The sequence below is a fragment of the Myotis myotis genome, unplaced genomic scaffold, assembly GCF_014108235.1.
Source record: "Myotis myotis isolate mMyoMyo1 unplaced genomic scaffold, mMyoMyo1.p scaffold_m19_p_1, whole genome shotgun sequence".
Taxonomy (NCBI): domain Eukaryota; kingdom Metazoa; phylum Chordata; class Mammalia; order Chiroptera; family Vespertilionidae; genus Myotis; species Myotis myotis.
In genome coordinates, this window is record NW_023416313.1 from 74,768,556 (window position 1) to 74,787,800 (window position 19,245).

At 37.5% G+C, this 19,245-nt stretch overlaps 1 long non-coding RNA gene across 1 annotated transcript; it reads right to left on the minus strand.

The window, feature by feature from the left end:
• Positions 1-222: 222 nt before the first annotated feature.
• LOC118656185 lies at positions 223-18,856 on the minus strand. Its single transcript, XR_004967546.1, has 3 exons — positions 18,669-18,856; positions 14,560-14,630; positions 223-678 (listed from the first exon to the last, which is right to left on the minus strand). It is a non-coding gene; the product is annotated as an uncharacterized LOC118656185 (long non-coding RNA).
• Positions 18,857-19,245: the final 389 nt, after the last annotated feature.

Sequence of the window (19,245 nt, forward strand, 5' to 3'; positions counted from 1 at the left end):
GATAAAAATGTACTTCAATTAACCATATAATTATGTTTTATAAAAATTCCCAAACAAAAGTTTAATGGAGCACACCCAAATTATTGGGGAATAGGTGTTTTAATCTCTTTGAATTAGCCTATCACCATAATTATGGACCTCATTCTGCATGTTTAGGCACCCTCCAATATGAAATTACACAGAAACACTACATGAGTGAGTGTTGTCAACAAACACAGCAGATCAGAATTTAATTATTTATTTAATTTGGTCAATTAATAATACATGAGGATTATCAAGTTCTAACTGCAGCACATTGTGGTGAACTGAGTAAGAGTTTTCAAGGACCAAGTGACTGGTTATAGTTAGTACTTCATCATCTCACTGTTTCACTTCTAAGATCAGAAGGTAGAGAATATATCTCAGAAAAACTTTCAAAGCAAACCAAAATCACACTATGATAATAGGCATCAATGATAAAAGATCTACTGAAGTTTGGAAAGACTCAAATCTGACCCTATCACAGGCCCAACCTCTTTGTCAATGGATATAAAATATGAAATTAAGAACCTCCGAGGTGAATTGGCCTGTAACACTATGGTAATGAGTCATCTCACTTGCAAAACAGGCTTGTTGATTTGTCAGTAGTCCAGCTTAGGTTGTTCGTTTTCATCTTTTTCTTCTTGTTGTTTTGAGTCACTGCCAAAAAGTGAGCAATAATAATAATTAATGTCAAAAGATGTTGCATCTTCAAAGCAAGGAACTACTCTTCAGAAAATGCTTCCCTACCAAAGTGAAGGAAAAGTCTAGAAGATACACCAAGATTTTGTATGTATATCTACCGCCTATGAAAGAAGCTTATTGAAGGCAAAACAAAATGAAACAGAGCCTTTTGATTCCTGAGGTAAAAGAAGACGATCCCTGGAATGAACAGATAGTCAAATTCTCAACAATACTCTGTGTGGACCACTCACTGCTTAACCAGCACAACAGAATCCTGTGGACCAGAGACACAAAATACAGATTACACTCATACTCAACCCTCTTTTATTCCCTAAAGCTAATGCATGTGAAGGCATTACCCAATAATGCAATTAAACAAGAAACTAATAGAAAAACTGGACAAGGCAAATGAGATGTCCACAATTTAAAATTCTGGAAAATAACATCAGTATTTTTTAATAGCAGTCATTTTTATATTTTCAAAGTGTTATGGTTAATAAATCAATTTTCCAAGCACCCTAGAATTTTGAAAAAATGTGATACATCCCTTGTTTAAAATATTCATAAAATCTTTGAATAAAAACATCAGTAGTTGGTAAGTGACACATTTTAAAGAAATAAAATCTAAACAGTAAGCTGATAGTTATAAAAAGAAATAAATGATGATGAAAAAACAACAAAAGCCCTTGAAATCATAAAACTATTTTTAAGATGTACCCTTTATTAATAACTATATATATAATAGCTCACATAGGATTAAATATATATAACAGTAAATTTGTTTCGATGTGCATGAGCGCATACATCCATCCATACCACGCAAAGTAATTCCTACTTCAGTTATATCACAATGTTCGCCCTTGTTCAATATATAAACACATGAATGATGTGTTTTTATTCTGTACTTACCTCTCCTTATATCCTGACATAGCTTTTGTTTACACTCTGCTCTTTGACCCAATAAATTTTTGGACTTCTGAACTTTATTTTACCTTTTATGTTTGTTTGTTTTTTTAAAGGATTTAAATCTATTAGGTGCCATTGTCTTTCACAGGAAGTCTGTCTGTGTGTGTGTGCGTGTGTGTGTGTGTATGTGTGTGTGTGTGATCAGTGTCAGGGCTGAGGGGAGGAAAGAAAGGAACAAGTAAGTTTGGAAGCTTCCTGCATGCCAGGCCCTGTGATAGACTGGACACAAATTGCTCAACTATTTATCCATCAAATTCTACATAAAAATGCTTTAAAATTCAGACTTTTTTTTCTTTCTAGACTTAGAACTCTCTGTTTGCCTAGTACAGCAGAATGAGCCTAGATGTAGCTTCAGAACTCAAATATTAAGAGTATTCTTTAATACAATCCCCCTAAAATCACGCATATTTTACCAAAAAGAGCCTATTTGAAAGAATAAATTTTTCTTCATTATGGTTTTTATTTTTTTCCATTCCATTTTCTCCCCAGAAAATACATTTGGAAAGTCAAAAGGAGGGACCTTCATTTTAGATGGCTGTTATTATATTGTGAAAGAGACTGGCCAGTTCAGAATCAGTTCAATACCAAGGGTTTGGGTGGTATGTGCTATGGGCTTCTCAGGCCTCCATTTGAATTCTTCATTTATCTCATCTGTTTCTGCTCTTAGCCTTGACTTACCATAAAACAAATGCTTGATGAAGTTGAGGTCAGTGAAGGTGGCTGCTGAGTGGACTCTAATTTTCCTTCCACAACATTCCTAGGACTTTTGTCATTCTCTTGCAATATAATTTTCCCATTCATGCAAAATATCCATTATACTATGGATTACTGACTCCATAATTTAGCATTAATCTTTTAAAGTGGAATAACCTGTGACATTGCTGTGAACTGTCTGTATTATCTAGCATTACCTTTTAGTCTTCAAGTTTAAAAAACAACAGTAAAAACGTGGCTTTATCTGGAATTAATAACTAAAAATTCAATATACTCCTACAGGATATAAATGTATTAGTCTCCCTGAGAAAGATGAAACTAAATTAAGAAGTTCCCACATACTGAGAACAGTTTGCAGAAATTTACCAGCTGCTTCATCAAGTAAGATGGTATCTTGTGGTTCCGTATATGTGCTGAATGCCAATTAAAACATTACCTACCGTGAGGGCATTAAGATGAAGCAAAAGAGAATGACTGATGGGAAGGTCAAAATAAACTTAGCAAGAGAAAAGTAGTGTCTGATAAAGCATAACCTGCATTATCTTCTAAAACATCCCATCAACTTCCTGAAAATTGTTGTATAAATATGGATGGTGCTAGTTGAGCTCCTGTTCAAGTCTCAAGTATCTGTGATAGTCAATTCCCGAATATAAGCAGTTTCATAAGAAACAAACTACATCCTCTGTTCTTGCTGGGACAATATGTCCAGGTGTCGGTTCCAGTAGGAAAATGCCACTCAGAGACTATTGGGTTGGCCAGAGTTGAGGGGATTAGGATGAATTCATATTCTAGTTGAGTGGTCAATAGCCATCGAATGCACAGGCAGTCTTAAAACAAAATAAATGCGTCTACATTCAGTCTTTCCTGAAATAATTATGAATTTATATAATCCATGATAGTTTTTTTTTTTATGAAGACCTCCACATAAGCACATGATCTTTTGAAAAATAATCACATATACTTTTAAGCAATCAGATCTTTGTTAATACAGCTGAAAACAGTGGGTGGGCCTTTTTTTCTTCCAGGTGAGAAAAGCAGGCAGAGAAGTGAACACCTCAGATTGCTTCTGTTTCTTTGAGGTTCTTATCCTCAGGGCTGCGTTCTCTTGGCTGGGCATACCTGTTGATCACGCTGCTTAACTATAATTATTCCAGACAGCTTTTTGGCTCACAGTGTTGTTTCATAGGCTTCATAAATCATACAAATTATTACCGCAATAGAAAACTATAATTACCCGCAAACCCTGACATGCCAAAATGTGTATTAATTAGATAAGGTAATAAATGCTTTACTGCACATAGCTATAATTATTACCTCAAAAGTGACATATATACATATACCATCTTGATATTCTTCAGCAAATGATTTGATATAACAGAATTGTTATCTAATTTGATTAGTTGGTTAATACTTTTGCAAGGTGTTTCCAATATGAGAAATGATGTAGAATTGTTACATTTCAAACTTAATGTTATGATCAAATGAGATCCAAACTATAATTTACAGAGAAATTTCCCGCCAGAATAATTTATAAAAGCTTATGTTTCTGCCGAAACTGGTTTGGCTCAGTGGATAGAGCGTCGGCCTGCGGACTGAAAGGTCCCAGGTTCGATTCCAGTCAGGGGCATGTAACTGGGTTGCGGGCACATCCCCAGTGGGAGATGTGCTGGAGGCAGCTGATCGATGTTTCTCTCTCATCGATGTTTCTAACTCTCTATCTCTCTCCCTTCCTCTCTGTAAAAAATCAATAATATATATATATAAAATAAAAGCTTATGTTTCTTACTTCTAAATTTAAGATAGGAAGTCTTAAGAATGATGATTACATCTAAAATTTTGCACATTCTGTTTCTATCTATACTAATAATAGCCTAGGGCCGTCATGACCTAAACAACCAGATGGATGACCAGTCACCAGGAAGTGCATGGAGCACTTCTCCGTCCCTCTCTTGAGGCCCACAGGCTCCTATCATAGCAAGGCTGATGGCACGGAAGCTGGCGGGGCGGTGGAGGGATGGGGGGGCAAGGCAGGTGCAGTGAGGTTGTTAGCCTCTGGCCCCTAACGACCTCATGGCTGCCACGGCTGCTGCAGATCAGGCCTAGAGAGAGGTCCGGAGAGAGGCAGGTCCTGATCAGCAGCCGCTGTGGCTGCTGGCGAAGCCCGGAGAGAGAGAGAGGCAGGGCCTGATCCGCAGCTGCTATGGAGGCTGCGGATCAGGCCCAGAGACAGGCCCAGAGTGAGAGTCAGCTGTCAGTGGGGCTGTTCTGGATTTTCCAGAAGAGCCAATGGCTACCTAGGTGGCAGAGTTTTTGATGTGGACTGGCATAGAAACCAACCAATCAGAACCTAATCTGGGTGATCTGCTAAAGCAGAATCTAAGGTGGGGGCTGAGGAGGGGTTTTAAAGGCAACAGCTGTTTGGTGTAAGGTGTAAGAAAGCAGTTTAATTTTTTAATAATAGTATAGTGAATATGGCTGGCTATCAATCCAGATATAAGGATTATGTATTTTTGTCTGCAAAGAGCATCTCCTCCTGATGAAAAAGCACCCCCCCCCATTTAAGCAATCCTATCCTATGTAATCTATCTATACTAAATAAGGGTAATATGCTAATTAGACCGGGTCGACCAACCATCTTCTAGGTGTCCCACTTCCTTCCAGACAAAGCCATGGTGGTGGGGTTTGAGGCAGAGGCAGTTAGGAGCGATCAGGCTGGCAGGGGAGGGCGGTTGGGGGCGAGATCAGGCCAGCAGGGAATTAGGGGCAATCAGGGTGGCAGGGGGGCAGTTGGGGGTGACCAGGCTGGCAGGGGAGAAGTTATGGGTTATCACGGAGGCAGGCAGAAGTTGTTAGGGGCAATCAGGCAGGCAGGCAGAGGCAGTTAGGAGCCAGTGGTCCCAGATTGCGAGAAGGATGTCCAACTGCTGGTTTAGGCCTGATACAGGGATTGGGCCTAAATTAGCAGTTGGATATCCCCCAAGGGGTCCCCAATGGAGAGGGTGCAGGCTGGACTGAGGGAACCACCGTGCATGAATTTTGTGCACTTGGCCTCTAGTATATAAATATGCAAATAGAATGAACAGTGGAACAACCAAACAACCGAACAACCAGTCTCTGTGATGTGCACTGACCACCAAGGGGTGCTCGCAGAACATGGTGGGTGTTGGCAGCAGTTGGCAGAGCATGGAACATGGTGGGCATTGCAATGGCGGGATGGTGGAGCAGGTGAGTGGGGCACCAGGCCAAGGCAGGGTGCCGCTTGTTGCCAATGGCGTGAGCCTCTGGTGGTTACTGAAAATTCTTTGCTCCCACACACCATGGTCCCGCCATGATGCCCAGCACCGGTCCCTATCACTTGGTGCCATCAGTGGGTGTGAGCAGCAGCTGTTGGTCCTGATCGCCCTGAGGGCTTCTCCACCTCCCCCTGCTCCTGAGGGGCATCCACTGCTGGCGCCAGCCCCAATCACTCCATGCTGTCAGTTGGTGCCAGCTGGGCCGGTGCTGTCAGCATTTGGGAGTGGTGGCAGTGGAAGCAGTGCTCTGGGCAGAAAGGGAACCAGGGGCCACAGCGGGAGGGGCCAGGTGGGGGCATGGAGGAGGATGGGCTGAGACCTGCCCCTGTACCCATTGCAGCCTTGCCGCCCACAGTTCGTTTCAAGGTGCACGAATTTGTGCACTGGGCCCCTAGTAATAGTATAAACTAATTTATTCATTATTTCAAAAAATGAGGAAATCTTCATTCTGGTAGAAACAAGCATAATGTGTTTCAAGTTATACGTTTTTTATGCACCTTTCTAGCCTGAAATTTCAATGTAGAAAGAAATCTACTCGGTTAGATTTGAATGATTGTACTTGATTTAGGAACATTCATATAAATATTTAGTGCTTAACACATTGTTCTAAAATATTGTAATAATGTATAAATTCAAATCTATAAGATAATAGGAGGCAAAGGAGCATCACTATATTCAAGTATCTACTATACCTTAGTTTATTCAACACAATCTATTGCTTTTCAACTCAATCTTTTCAATATATGCAGAAAAGTGATTCTAATTTTTAATGTTCTAAATATTGTATGTAGTAATATCTCTATTTTATCTCAACTGATACACGTGGCACATTACATTGAAATAAATATTTTCAGATGAAGAACATTAAATTTAATGGAGGCAAGAGATAAGTCAGTCCAACTATTGTTTGATTAAATCTGCTCCCAAAAAAACATTAATACTGGTGGTTTTCATTTAAATAGAGGTGTTCTTAAGGAAACTTTAATATGAAGAAATGAAATATAAACTACTCCATATTTTCCTGTTTAGATTTTTATCTCCATGAATCATTTACAAGTGAATTCAGAGACAATTGACTCATCTGTCCTCATTTTGCCATTATTGGGAAATTATTAGGGAGTGTCATATGAAAGAGAAATCATGTGTAAAGTAACACATTAGCTATTCCACTATAGTTTTCTCAAAATAATAAAATAAGAGATTCTTTCTTGGACACAGTTGAAGCAGTATAGTTGTGCAATAAATTTTATGTATCTCGTCTACCTCTCTTTTATTGTAGCTACACATATTTGGCCTTCAATAAATAAGTGTTGACATTTATCCTGGAGGAGAGGAATTAATTGACATTGTACTTTATCTGGATAATGGTATGGGCATAGCATGATAACCTTGGGAAAATGCAAATAACTCAAAGAGGCTACTAATTCAGAATGGGAAATGGTATCATAGCATAATATAGAAAGACTGAAGAACGAACCTTTTAATGAAGGTATTACTGTAAACAATCAAAATTGAATTGTTGTTCTGGGGATTAATTAACAAAATAATAAAAACTGTCAATGTTATAGAGGAATATTTTAGCATTTTATGTATATATATATATATATGCAAACTCCACAAATATTTGCATATTTTATTATTAACTACAAATATTAGCATATTAATTATTAAAATGTAGCAGATATAAATATTAGCAGAAGGCATCTATCCCTCCATTTAGATTGAAAAAGCTACAGCAATGCCACCCTTCTAATACCTGGACAACTACGTACAAGATTTCCTGAGCTGAGCAGAGTAGGAGAAAGGGGGAAGAAAGGGTGGGGAAACATGCTGTACTTATTTAAATAACGTAGACTTATCTTTTGGCATCACACATGCTAAGGTTGTGGCACTGAAGATCATGTTTGGAAATATCAGAGTAGGGTCTGATGCTCAAACTTTCAAATATTCCTATTTACTCTCTTAGAAAAATAATTCAGTCAATCATTCAACTACTTGATCCATAGAGCCACAGAATGCCCTCTCTTCGAAAAGTGCTGTGGGACACACAAAAAAGGGGGAGTTCCTACTTTTATTCTAAAGATGATATCTTATTTTACAGCAGTTAAGCCCACTTGTTCAAGGCATGGCAGGACTTCAACCAATTTACAGACGGAGTACAGATTTCCTCCCTTTCCAATGAGAGAAATTACAATTTTCCAAACTTAATGGAATGCACCTTATTTAGTACCAGAGGCCCGATGCATGAAATTCATGCACAGGAGGGGTCCCTCAGCCTGGCCTGCACCCTCTCACAATCCGGGACACCTCAGGGAATGTCTGATTGCCACGGGGATCAGGTCCAAACTGGCAGTCGGACATCCCTCTTGCAATCCGGGATGGTGCATGCACCACTGACCATACTTTTCCTACAGGTGAAAGGCATCTTGCTGTGGTGTGGGCAGCTACATTGTTTTGCCCTGATTGTAAAGAGTAGTCATAACATGATCCTTCTGAGGCAGTAGTACCATTTTCCCCATCTTATGCGTGAAAAAACTGAAGCAGAGAGAAGTTAAGTAATTGGCTTTGTCACACAGTTATAAGTGTCAGAATCAGGGCTGACCACAAAATGTGCAAGCCAGAGTCCATGCATGTCATCATTGCCCCATCCTGTTTTCTCAGTGTTAGAGTAGCCTTGCCAGGTTTTAGTTTTCACATCTCAAGACTGTTCCCAATATGTAGGAATGCATGTTCATCCCCATGTAGAATAAACAGGATGTGGACAGTTTGGAGATTCTTCTGATGAATTAGGATTAAGCAGCCACAGATCTCTTTTTCAAATACTGCAGAAGCCACCTTCCTTGTTTAACTGTGTGTGGGATGAGCAGTTTATACGCTAGGACATAGTCACTTGCAATCCGGGACTCCTCAGGGGATGTAGCAGTGCGCCAAGTGGCAGGCGGCCAGGGAGGAGCCCAAACCAGGGCCAGGCGCCGCACTGCTCACACTCATTCTGGCCCGCTGCGCCTGCTGCCGCCATGGGTAGTGCTGCTATGGAGGTGGGAGAGGCTCCCTCCACTGCAACTGCGCTTGCCAGCTGTGAGCCTGGCTTCTGGCTGAGCGGCACTCCTCCTGTGGGAGCGCACTGACCACAAGGGGGCAGCTTCTGCATTGAGCGTCTACCCCTCTGGTGGTCAGTGCGCATCATAGTGACTGGTCGACTGGTTGTTCCAGTCGTTCTGTTTGTTCCATGGTAAAGGTTGTTTAGATGTGTATATATATATATAGATTAGTAATCACCTGGGTTCTCAGGCCCTAATCTCACAACTGACATAAGTTTCTACACATTAGGTAGGGGTGGGCAAACTTTTTGACTCGAGAGCCACAATGGGTTCTTAAACTGGACCTGAGGGCCGGAACAAAAGCATGGATGGAGTGTTTGTGTGAATTAATATAAGTTCAAAGTAAACATCATTACATAAAAGGGTACGGTCTTTTATTTCAATAGTTTTATTCATTTCAAACGGGCTGGATCCGGCCCACAGGCCATAGTTTGCCCACGGCTGGTTAGACATTTATAGGGTCTGATAGAAATCCCAGACATAATTATAAAATTCATAGAACTCAAGTCACCTAGCACATCTATATTCAGGAAGTGGTGAAGGTACTGGCCAACATTTGGGTTTATAATTGAATGGAAACCATTGTTATATGCTTAATATATATAACTCAGGAAACTGTAAGAGGTATAATTTAGAAATCTAAAAGATCAATGATTTTATCTTGTTATCAATAGCAATTTCATCATTAAGCACATTAGTAGAGCATCTAATCTGTATCAGATACAATGATAGACAACCAGTAATTAGGACAGGTACAAGAAAAGCATTTTCCCAAATGAAATTGCCTATTCAAAATAGGATTGCCTAATCAATGTTTGTGTCACTGTACCTCATAATTTAATTATTGAAACAAATCCTTTTTTTGTTCATTACCAATATTGACCACAACTACAATACTATTCAGTGTATAGAAAATGATAAATATATAGAAAATGATTGAATGAATTAAAAATTTAGTTAACAAAATGAAAGTTTTCATACAATGACACCTGCCTATAATTCTTTAAACACTATAATATTCTATTGGGATGTATTTAAAAAACAACAACATTGTAATTATTTAAATTTCATCTGATAATTGTTGATAATGTAGTTCTTTATTTTTTTATAAATATAAAAATATTGTATGGGCAGCTACATTGTTTTGCCCTGATTGCAAGGAGTAGTACATAACATGATCCTTCTGAGGCAGTAGTACCATTTTCCCCATCTTATGCATGGAAAAACTGAAGCAGAGAGAAGTTAACTAATTGGTAACTATAAATGATAACTATAAATGATAATTTCATGGTGCAATTATTTCCAATTGCTATAAATGATTCACGATTTCTGGTTATTTGTCTATTTTTTTTTATTTAGGGGGTAAAGGAAAAACTATAAGAGATGAACATAAAAAGGAAAAACATAGGTTGTCATTCAGTTTTATAGTGAGGACTTGTTGGATGCAATTTCAGTAAGCAAGGATTGTGTGGAGAGATTAGATCAGTTACAAATTGCTAAATCTGATGGCTTAGATAAAAATTTTACCAGAGGCTTTAAAAGAAGTAGAACATGTTTTGGGAAGAAGCAATTGCCTTCTGGAGAGTGCACATAGTATACATTTTTCAAAGCAAATTAAATGTGAAGAGATTGTGTGACCAGACCCCCAATTAGAATGAAATGATTGCGTTTTCAGCCAGAACAGGCAAATCATCTACATTCTGTGTTTAGACTTATTTCTTTACAATCACCTTCCCTTCCTATTTCAGTACATGGCATCAAGCAAAATACAAAGTATATATATTTTAAACACTGATCAAAGAGAAATAAAGCATGTTTTATCCCTAGATGGGTCTGTACAAAGTACTTTGTAAATGGAAAAACAATGACCATATATATATGTCATATATATATGAATATATTTCCATATATATGCATATGTGGAAATAGGTAAATATATTACTCTTTCTTCTCGTAAAGTAACTACATGAGACATTAAATTACTGATAAGCAAAATATAACAGAAAAAGCCTAATATTTTGATTTTTGTTTTTCTTTTTCATATCTTCTTTTTTTTGTTCTTTATTGTTTAAAGTATTACATATGTCTCCTTTTTCCCCCATTGACCTTTCCCTGGCCACTCTCACTCCCCAGAACATGCCCTCACCCCACTACTGTGTGTGTCCATTGGTTATGCTTATATGCATGCATACAAGTCCTTTAGTTGATATCTTACCCCCACCCCACCCTCCCTCCCCTGCCTTCCCTCTGAGGTTTGACTGCCTGTTCAATGCTTCTCTGTGTCTGGATCTGTTTTTGTTCATCAGCTTATGTTGTTCATTATATTCCACAAATGAGTAAAATCATGTGACATTTCTATCTTTAGTTTAGAAACAATCTCTCACCTCAGGAATTAAACTATGTTGAAAAAACTGGAATATATTTCTTTGGACCCATGCCTCTGGATCCTTCAAGCACTCAACTGCATTGTGTTTGGTTTATAAATTTTTCAAAATGTCAAAAATAATCACATTTTGGATAGACAATCTCTTCTTGATTTCATAGTGTGTGTGTGTGTGTGTGTGTGTGTGTGTGTGTGTGTGTGTGTTTGTGTAGTATTGTCTAATGAATGAGGAAACAGAAGATCCATTTCTTCCTGAGAGGCCAATGTTACACAACCATTTAACATAAAATATCATTAAAGTTAGGCAATTTGTCCTGAACTCATAAGAATGTCTTGAATCTTCCTGAAATTGAGCTCAACTTTATATCGCACTCTTGAGCTTTAGCTTTGGCAGTGAAAGTGCATTTATTGGCATGAAAAATGCCATTAACCTTTACTTACAGAATGCTTTTTAAAAACGACATTAGTTATGATGAGTACTTTGAAACCTTTCATCTGGAAAACTAAGGATCAAATGGACCTTCTAATTAAAACAACTAATTGAGAATATTAGAGAATTTCAACAATGATTGTAATTCAAGAAAGTATATTAAGCATATTAAATGCAATGGAAAGAGACTCATCCTTTGTCTGCCTTAGTATCATTTTTTGGCTGAATCCCTTATCATTTTCTGACTGAATCCCTTAGGCCAATAACTTAGAGCAATATTTTGCCACTTTTGTCTTTATGATACATGCGGAGACTAACATGTAGCTAACACAACACTTAACATAAGCCATCTCTATGCACGTGATCAAATTTAATGATACAGCTGAGATGTAAATATCCCAAAGTAAAAACAACGTGGCCTCATTTTAGAAAACGACTAAAGGTATTTCAATATATCCCCCAAATCTTTTTAAATAAGGACAAACGAAGTTAAGTTATATACTCATCCATAGCACTCAGCACAATGCTTGTATTTAATTGCAGTGACAATATTGATAGTAAAGACATTAAAACCAACTACATTTTTTTCAAGAACTCCTTTTCTCCTTCTTCAGTACTTAAAGTCATTAAGAGCTAAAACTTGGTGGGAAGGGAAGAATAAACTTTAAGTCTGGATGATCTGTTTTATTTTTATTTGAATTATCCAATCATCATTTATGAGTTTTTTCTAATATGAAAAACAACTACTTAGTCTAAGATGTGATATGATCACCTCAGTTTGGTTTTCCACAGAATTTAAATAGAAAGTGAATAAACTTGTTCATTTACTTCATCAGCTCTTTCTGTAGGCCATTAGTATTAGCCCGCTAAAGTAGAAAACATATACAACTTGATATATATATATATATTAGAGTCCTCGTGCATGAAATTCATGCATGTGGAGGAGGTCCCTCAGCGTGGCCTGCACCCACTCCAATCTGGGACCCCTAAGGGGATGTCCTACTGCCTCTCCCAATCCGGGACCACTGGCTCCTAACCGCTCACCTGCCTGCCTGCCTGATCACCCATAACTGCCTCTGCCTTGCCCCACTCCTGGGACCCAGGATTTCCTCCTTTGGTTGGTTACAGGCACCCGGGACCTGGACTTCCCTCCCTCTGGCCAGCTGCAGGCACCCAGGACCTGGGCTGGCTTCACCTGGGCCAGCAACAGCTGCAGGTGACCATGGATGGGCAGCTTTATCCAGGACAGAGCTGCAGGCACCCTGGACCGTGAGACAGGTGGCTTATTCCTCTCCCAGGCCACAGCCTGGCTGGTCCCCAATCCTCTCTCACAAGCTCATTTGTGCCTGGCTGGTACCCATTCCTCTCTTCCCAGTATTGAATGTCTGAGCAGTTCTGGTGCAAGGGTACGAAGGCGTGAGGGCGTGATGACCTTTTGCATATTAGCTCTTTATTATATAGGAGGATATATATATATATCTGAAAATATTATCCAGCAAATACTCATGCCTGTGTTAAAGGAGTTCCTAAATTTCTCAGAAATGCTCAAAGAACATTTAGGTAGAAGGGGTTAATAGCAATGAGCCAAGTAAAAAATTGAATGTTTTTTAATGCTTCCATTTCTGGTTTCTTTAGTCATACACAGATTTCTAATGCTGCGCTGGGACTGTGAGCCATACCAAATAGACACGAGAAACCAGAGCTCAGGTTATCAAGGGAAGGTTGAGACTAATCAAGTTCACTAAGATTGAGTCTGTCTATAGTTATGGTAGAACTGGTTAGGTCTGGAGCTTGAAGGGTGTCAGGGAACCCAGGTGAATACAGGCAAACAGGAATAACACCAGGTGATCTAGTTACATATCACACATGAGCCTTGATAGCATATAAGACAATCTCTGGCTTCGCCATGAAGCTTCTTATATGCTTCCTGCTGAGACAAGAAATGTCTGGCAACTGAGTGAAGGAAATCCCCACCAGAAGGCTTGAGGGGGTTAATCAAGCTTGACTAAAAGATGTGAATCATATTTAGATGGGTAGCTTACAATCTCTCGTTCCTTTTACACATTTTACAAAGGATGATCAGAAACAAGTTTATTTCACATGTTAAATCTGCAGGGCTAAAGAGATTATATATATATATATATATATATATATATATATATATATGACTATATATATGACTATATATATGACTATATATATATATATATATATATATATATATATATATATATATATATATATGACTTTGCAGCATGGCTACTTCTCCCATTAAATTAAAAGAACATTCCAAAATAGCTCTACAGTATTCTGTACCTATGCTCTGCGTATCTTCTCTGCAGGTATATCAGCTGAGAAAATCCTCATGTGCAGACTGCTTCTGCTGCCTGCATTCACAGCGAGCTGTCTTAGTGCACAGAGTCTGAGCTGCATTAGTCCCAGGGGGAAGTCACAGTCAGTGTTACTGCTGCAGTCTCAATACCCTTTCCAATCTAGTTGCAAATAGGAAAAGTTGGACTTTTGCAAAATCAGTGGGAGAGAGTCCCACCTAAGGGTGAGGCAAATTGAAATTAAGATTGTGAAAGAGATGCCTTGAGCATCAATCAGGAAAAATTTTAAAGAGGTGTGAACAAGGAAGGCTGGAGGAGGCTGCATTTGTATGAGACTCTTTTGGCAAGAGCTGTTGCTTTTTTTGAAATCAGGTCATGGGAGTTGGGAGCAGTGTCTAATATAGAATGAGGTTTTGGGGATACAGTGCCCTTAGAAACTAGAAGAATATTTATAGATGGGATAAGGATTAATAATTTGATCTGGGCTTTATAAATTACTTTTCATCAAAGTGCTCAAATATCTATCATATTCACAATCTTTTTCACTCATACCATCCTTGTGAAGTAAGGGAAGCACCACTATTATTATATCAGCTTTAAAAAATAAATCAAAATCCAAGTAATTTAGTAATTTACTCACACTTATACAATGAGTCAAGAGCTAACCAGTTTACATTTTGGTGCTGTAATCATGAAGGAAGGTTCTCAATTCTGAAAAAGCAAAAAGTGCCCAGAGTTAAAATGGCTCTGAATATAATCTATGCATCCATTTCTCTTTAATGTGAATTCCTTTTCTTAAATTATATGAAAGTATAGCTCTCCACTTGAAAATAACTCTTTAAAAGTCTACTTATAATTTATCAATCATTTATTTTAAAAATATGATGGAGTTAGAAGATCATCAATGAATGCTAAAACCAGTAGGTTAAATTTTAGTGAGAAAGGGGATATTTACATAATCTCAAAGTATCTCCTCACAAATAACTACAGAAGGGAATATACTGATGATAAAATTAAGTAACCTGGTGGAAACCACCTTAATCAAGTGACTAAAATTAAATTCATCACTAATAGAACAAAGCAATATCAGGCCCTATATGCCAATCACTGAGAAGGACACCATATCACTCTGTGGTATCCCTGACCCAACCCCCCCCCCACACACACACACATAATTTAACCTTATCCTAAGGCTATATCAGATAAATCCAAATCAAGGAACATAATATAAAATTAACTTCCCTTCATTTTTCAAATATGTCAAAGTCAGGAAAGACAAAGGAGTACGGGACTGTTTAGATTAAATGACACTAATACTAATATCTCATAAAACTAAATGGAATGTGTGATCCTGGACTGGAGCCTATGAAAAATTTCACTGGGCAATCAAATAATTTGAATTTATACTAAATTATGTAATAAATTATATTAATGTTAATTTTAAATTATTATAATTGTACAGTGCTTATATTAAAGAGTATGCTTAGTTTTAGAAAATCCATCCTAAAGTATATAGGAAATAAAAGGGCATGATGTTGCCTTTATCTTTCTCTTAAATGGTTCATATAAAAAAGAGATAGAGAGACCTGGCCAGCATTACTTGGTGGCTAGACTGTTGGCCCATGCAATACGTGGTTCCAGGTTTAATTCCTGGTCAGGAGCATGTACCTGGGTTGCAGGTTCCATCCATGCCCCAGTCAGGGCACATGTGGGAGGTAACCAATCAATGTGTCTCTCTCATATTGATGCTCCTCTCTTCTGTCTCTCGCTCCCTCCCTCCCTCCTCTCCACTCTCTCTGAAAAGCAATGGGAAAATGTCCTCATGTGAGGATTAACAGCAAACACACACACACACACACACACACACACACACACACACACACACACACACACACACACAAATAGAAGAGACAGAGATAGAGAAGAGGATGCTAGGGCAAAAGGGGCAAAGTATAAATAATTGGTCAATCTATTAATTTGCTGAATATCTCAGGTCTAGGAAGTCTTTATAAGACTTGAGACAGTCTACAAATAATTACCAACTTCTTATCACATGTCAGAAACTGTTTTAGGGGATATATTGCTGAATAAACATACAGAACAACTCTTGGGTTTCAAAACTGTTTATCTGTTTTCTAAAAGAGATCCTTAATATGGAGCTCTCCATTTACACTAAAATATACTGCAGGGAAGAGACCAAAGCTCTTTTATTTTTCTTGAAACCAGTCCCCTTATTTCTTCTCTAGTTGCAAAAGTAAACAAGTCACTGAATCAATAGCACACACAGATGTCTTTACTTTATGGCCTGTTCATCTCTTGACCCAGGCTCTCTTTATCAAGGTAAAGTTCATGTTTTATATTTTCTCCTCTCGCTAAGAAGGATTAGTTTGATTGTTAAAGTTTGTAAGTGCTGTTTGGCCATGGTTCTTATCGTCTTTGATCTTGAAGGGTATGTTATGCTCAAGCAGAGAAAAGGACCATACAATATGCTCCTTATTCCGCCAGATCAACTCTGTACATAATCTGAAGTAATTTATAGCAGGGATGATTTCTGGATAATTCAAAAAAGAATTGAAAAAATTTTGCCACAATAAATGACATATTGTAGACAATATTTTCAGTAAAGTTCACACACTGTATTGGTCATAAGTGGCCTTTATTCAAAGCCCCAATTTAAAGCCGCTTCATGAGAGCAACAATCATTTATTATAAGTTGACAAGACATAAACCTTTTGTTAGTTGGTAACAAGTAGGTACATCAACTTGATATCATTACTTTAACATTATCTATTCGGTATTATGTAGTCAGTTAAATTAATTTATAAATATGTACAGGTGTATATGTGTATGTGTCACGGTTATATCAAAAGTAAAAAAAGGTAAGGAATTGCATTTGGTGTAATATAAGAAGACATATAATTTTTAAAACTGATTTCTCATACACAACATTAAAAACAATTATTGTCAATATAGACAGTTTAGGTAGAATATCATTATGCCTAATACTTGTAACATTAGCATAAGCTTCTTTCAAAATATTTATAATAATTAGTGTCAAAATTATATTCATAGTTATTATTATTATTGAACAAATAGTTATCAAGTGTCTCATAAGTATCATGGACTTTACTAAATGCAGGGCATATGATAAGGCTTATATGGCCTGCTACTCACATGGGACTTAGAATTAAGTGAAATAATTGCTATCCATTTTTTATTCAATAAATATTTAAAGTAGTTAATATGAGCGAAATATTATTTTAAATCTTTATTAAGTTCAAACTTGTAATCTTCATAACAATTCTAGGAGGAATAAGGTATAAGTACTTTCATTTTATAGATGCATAAAGTGAGGTACAGAGAGGTTAATAACTTCCCCAAGATTATATAACTAGAAAGTACTAGAAAAAAAAATTTGAACTAGACAATCTGAATTTCATTCTCTAATCACTGCACAATGTTACATTCATGGTCATCATTATCTTCATTATCATTGTTATCATCATTGTCATCATCACTAGCATTTATTAAAAGTTGGATTCAAAAGTTGTGCTGAGAACCTCATATACCTTATCTCATTAATGGAGCATGTGGCACAGTACCTTGCATATAAGTATGTATTCAATATAGTTGCTTACTGAATGGATGAAAACAATGTTCCAAAATTTCAGCATGTTGCCTTGATGATGCTGACACACTGTAACCTCACTCTTCTCATTTTGACCTTCTAAATCATTTACTATATATGCCACATAATATAGCATCTTTTATTATATCATCTCATTCTTTCTATTTTTATTTTTCAGATTGGAGTACTTTTATTTTTTATTTTTTTTTAATTTCTTTATTGATTAAGTTATTACCTATGTGTCCTTATCCCCACATTACCCCCCATCCCCCCCGACTCATGCCATCACCCCCCTGTTGTCTGTGTTCATTGGTTAGGCCTATATACTTGCATATAAGTCCTTTGGTTGATCTCTCCTCTCATTCTTTAATTATTAAATGGCGGTAATGTTACATGACCAGTATGCTCTTTAGTTATGTAAGCATAGTACTTTCAAATATTTAAGGTTGTCTTACACATCCTTACACATCTCTTAAATGTCTCCATTCAGAATTTAGTCTACATTAAAGAAATACTTGTGAGCTGATGCAATTCTGGATTCTGGATCATAATGGATTCTTAATTCTTGACATCTTAATTCTTGAATCCTTCCTAGAAAGTGGTAAGCATAACCAACATCCGAAGGAGTTAACTGCCCTCTGTGAAAAAACACTTGGCTACCAGTGGAATTTTACTCACCTTGACTCACTACTTAGTCAGGCAATCTATCTTACTTGATTTCTGTTTCAGATTCTCATCACAGATAGTTCCTCTCTCTCCTCACTCTTTCTCTCCCTCCTTCCCTTTTAAAATTGTGCTTTTGTTCCTCTCTATTTTTCAATGAACTGAAGAAAATCTCCAAGGGGCGATAATCACCCACCGGTTTTATAAAAGCAACTGCCTTTAATCCTGAATTTCAGAAACATTTTGATCCTGTTGTGTATTCCAAAGGAAGACAGAAGGGTTCTAGAGGATAAAAGAGAAAGAGCGGAGTAAAAGTAAAAGACAGATGCAGCAGCTTTACAACAACTCAGTTACACGAGCCAGAGAGCAGAGAAAGGAGGAGGAGAAGGAAAACGTTCTACAAACACGTCATATTTATCAAGGAAGCAAATAGTATTATTCCGAGAGTATATGCTTACCTGTCTTGTCTTATTCTCATTGCTGGTGCTATCACTTGATCCGTGAGATCCATCATTTGATTTTCTATTTCCAAAACATTACTCAGACATCAAAATATTTAGGAAAGGACAAGAACACATTAATGGCTCAAGAGAATAAAGTGAAATGGAGAAAAACTTTCTAATAATTGCACTGTCAAGTTATCTAATTCCACAGGTAGAAGAGGTAAGAGATATAAGAGCTGAATTTTGTCTACATAGAGATAAAAAGGGGAGGAACTATAACCACTCATTTAAGATTGAATATATAATGTGTATCAACGTCTAGAATTTAAACTGAGTTGTTTGACTCTACAAGGTTGTTGGTATTTAAAATGTAACTAGAGGCCTGATGCACAAAATTCATTCAAGAGTAGGCTTTCCTTCCCCCAGCTGCTGGTACTGGCTTCCCTGTGGCACCTGGGACCCGGGCTTCCCTCGAAGCCCTGGCTTGGCCCGGAAGGTCATCTGGTCTAATTTGCATATTATGTTTTTATTATTATAGATAATAGTGAAATAGTACTTTAAATTTTACTTTTAATCTTCACAATAATAATAT